The sequence below is a fragment of the Nyctereutes procyonoides genome, unplaced genomic scaffold, assembly GCF_905146905.1.
Source record: "Nyctereutes procyonoides isolate TBG_1078 unplaced genomic scaffold, NYPRO_anot_genome, whole genome shotgun sequence".
Lineage (NCBI taxonomy): Eukaryota > Metazoa > Chordata > Mammalia > Carnivora > Canidae > Nyctereutes > Nyctereutes procyonoides.
In genome coordinates, this window is record NW_026575043.1 from 1,210,153 (window position 1) to 1,213,026 (window position 2,874).

The 2,874-nt window shown below is 40.8% G+C and overlaps 2 non-coding genes across 2 annotated transcripts; both read left to right on the top strand.

The window, feature by feature from the left end:
- The first annotated feature begins 651 nt into the window (after positions 1 to 651).
- Positions 652 to 724, top strand: TRNAI-AAU (transfer RNA isoleucine (anticodon AAU)). Its single transcript has one exon. It is a non-coding gene; the product is annotated as a tRNA-Ile (tRNA).
- A 1,552-nt stretch (positions 725 to 2,276) lies between these two features.
- TRNAS-CGA (transfer RNA serine (anticodon CGA)) lies at positions 2,277 to 2,358 on the top strand. Its single transcript has one exon. It is a non-coding gene; the product is annotated as a tRNA-Ser (tRNA).
- The last annotated feature ends 516 nt before the right edge of the window (positions 2,359 to 2,874 follow it).

Sequence of the window (2,874 nt, forward strand, 5' to 3'; positions counted from 1 at the left end):
TTCATGGTTATCCTGGCTGCCATTTGCTGAGTTTATTGAATCAATGAGTTGATGTGACTTTTTTTTCATTGATCTGTGTCCTTAAGATTAGTACATTTTAATTATGTAAATTACACTTTGATTTAAAAAAAAAGAAATCTTCACTGATGACATCTACACTCCAAAATTAATGGTTAGGCTCCAACTCCTCTCCTCATATTCAGATTAAAATATACCTTCCCCTCTTTGGAAGGTACATCCCATGTTTTCTCTGACCTGGCCCACATATTCTCATTTAATCTCATTTATTTCCATGCCCTGCTTCAAATCCTTGGATATCCTGCTGTTACCAACATCATGCCCACTCCATTCAGTTCCCAATGACAAAGCCCCTTTTCTAACTCTATGCATCATACTTCCATTGTTCTCTATTAATCTTTGAAGTCTTAGATCTGGTGTCATTTTCTCTAGAGGGCCTTCAAGGGCACTGGGGTAGCCTCCAATTTTCCGGCTGTCCTAAACAGGCTTCTCTGAACATTATGGTAGATATATTTGGCAAATGCATTTCTACTGGTAAGATAGTGTTAACTTCATCAAAAGAAATCCTTCCAGGAAAAAGACATGGGGCATCAAGACATATTTACTTTTATCTAAGTGCTCATCTTATACCTGGTTTCTGTAGTGTAGTGGTTATCACATTTGCCTAATACGTGAAAGGTCCCTGGTTTGAAACCAGGCAAAAACACATTGTTCCTTTTGCTTCTGTATTTGTTTCCTTTAGGACATGAACTGGTCCTTTCTTTTGGGGTCTCACACATAAAAACAAACACAAATATTTGCCGCCCTGAAATATGCCACGTTAGCTTAAGAATGATGTTGAGCTGAGAGCATTTGAGGAAGAGCAAGCAGGAAGGGCTCTCTGCAGAAAAGCAGGGCATCCCTGCCCGGTTGTGAAGGTGTTGCCTCCCAGCTCTCCTACCAGAGAAACAAATCCTGCTAAAATAACTCAGCTTCCACTAGTTTCCCCATATATTTACCTTCCCATAAAATGTTCCCCCTACAAGTCCAAACTCTCCTTTTCTTTGTCTACCCACTTCCCTTTGTATCACCCTTTACTAAAATGATTTAAAAGCTTTCAATTCTAACTTCTTTGGGTTCTCACTTCTTTTCTGTGAAGACTTCATGCATGTAAAATTAAAATAAAAAATATACACATTGACAATATTTGTAAACTTTTTCTCCTGCTACACTGTCCTTTGTTAGTTGGACTCATATTCCCCAGAATAGAGGAAGAATTCTTCCTCCTTACATATGGAAATTGTGAGAAGATCAGAAGATCAGGGCTTTGGGTAATTTGAATAAAATACACACATTTCCAAAAAGATGTTAAGGAATAGCATGTAATGTGGAGCCAGGAGTACTTGCATTTGAACCATAATTCACATGGTTTCACACAAAATAAATAAGTTACATGGTGTGTTAAAGGATCATGAGCAGTATGGAGAAAAATAAAGCAAAGAATGAGGAGAAGCACTGGAATGAGGGAAGTGTATGACTTAGATATAATGTTCAGACTGGGTTTCCTGATATGTTGATATTTGAGAAAACACCTGAAGTAGGTAAGGGTCATACATATATCTAAGCAAGAATATCCCAGCAGAGGGAACAGTCAGTGCAAAGTCCCTGAAACAGTAATGTGCCTGATATATGCCATGAAGAACAAGAAGGCCAACAACAAATACAGCAGAGTAAGCAAGGGGCACAGTGGGAGAAAAGAGATCTTGGGCAGCTCAGTAGCCTAAGTGGGGCCTTTGGCATTTACTCTGATGAAATGAAGAGACGTTGAGTTTTAAGCAAAGTTGTGCTCCAAGTGTGTTGGGTTCAAAAAGATCTCTCTGGTTGCTCATCACTGAATAAGCCTGGAAAGGGTGGAAGAAGGGGAACCTATTAGGAGATTTTTGCAACAGCCCATGTTAGAGATGAAGGTGTCATGGTCCAGGGTGATAGTAGTTGGGCAGTGAGAAGTTTTTTTGGATCTAGATGCATTTTGAGTGGAGAGAATTCATGAATTCCTTCACATAGGTGGAATGAAATAATAATAGAAGTCAAAAGGTATTGCCAAGATTTTTGCCCAAATATCTGAAAAGTTGAAAATGCCATTAAATGAAATATGTAAAGCTGGGGTTGGAGAAGGTTTTGAGGGGACACTGAGCCATCAGTCACCCTATCTCTTCTAACAGTGTGGTAAATGACACATACTTGCCTTCTGTGTCACAAGTAAGGGCAGTAAGAGAGGGGCTGTGATGGCCGAGTGGTTAAGGCGTTGGACTCGAAATCCAATGGGGTCTCCCCGCGCAGGTTCAAATCCTGCTCACAGCGTTGCTCTTTTTAGTGTGGTGCCCACATCTTGAGACTTCTGCAAAATTGGATGGCTCCCCGCCCAGCATTGCAGAAAAATCTCTTAGGCGGAAATTCCAGTTTATAACTCAAATCTTTTAGGAGGGCGGGCGCAAGCTGGTTATGAGCTCCATCAATTTCTTCCACTGTCTGGGCATCTGTGAACTGCCAAAACTCCATCTCTCACTGTCCACGAGCTGCGGACTGGAGCAACTTGAAAACACTGGCTGCGAAGAGGTGAAGTTGTTAAGTCTGGAAAGTGCCTGATCCCAGCAGCAAAGAGCACAGGAAATTTGGGGGAATAGATGCCCTTTCCGATTATAGAGAGCCAGCAGCTTCTGAAAGACATTCTCAGGAAGCAATCTTTAGTGTTTGTACTGACATCAAAGGCTGGTGGAAAGCCATAAAAAATTTAGGACAATACTCCATCATATTTGCCACACATTCTTGAAAGCACTTTTTACAAAGGAGGAAGTTGAGGCACAGAGAGGATATATT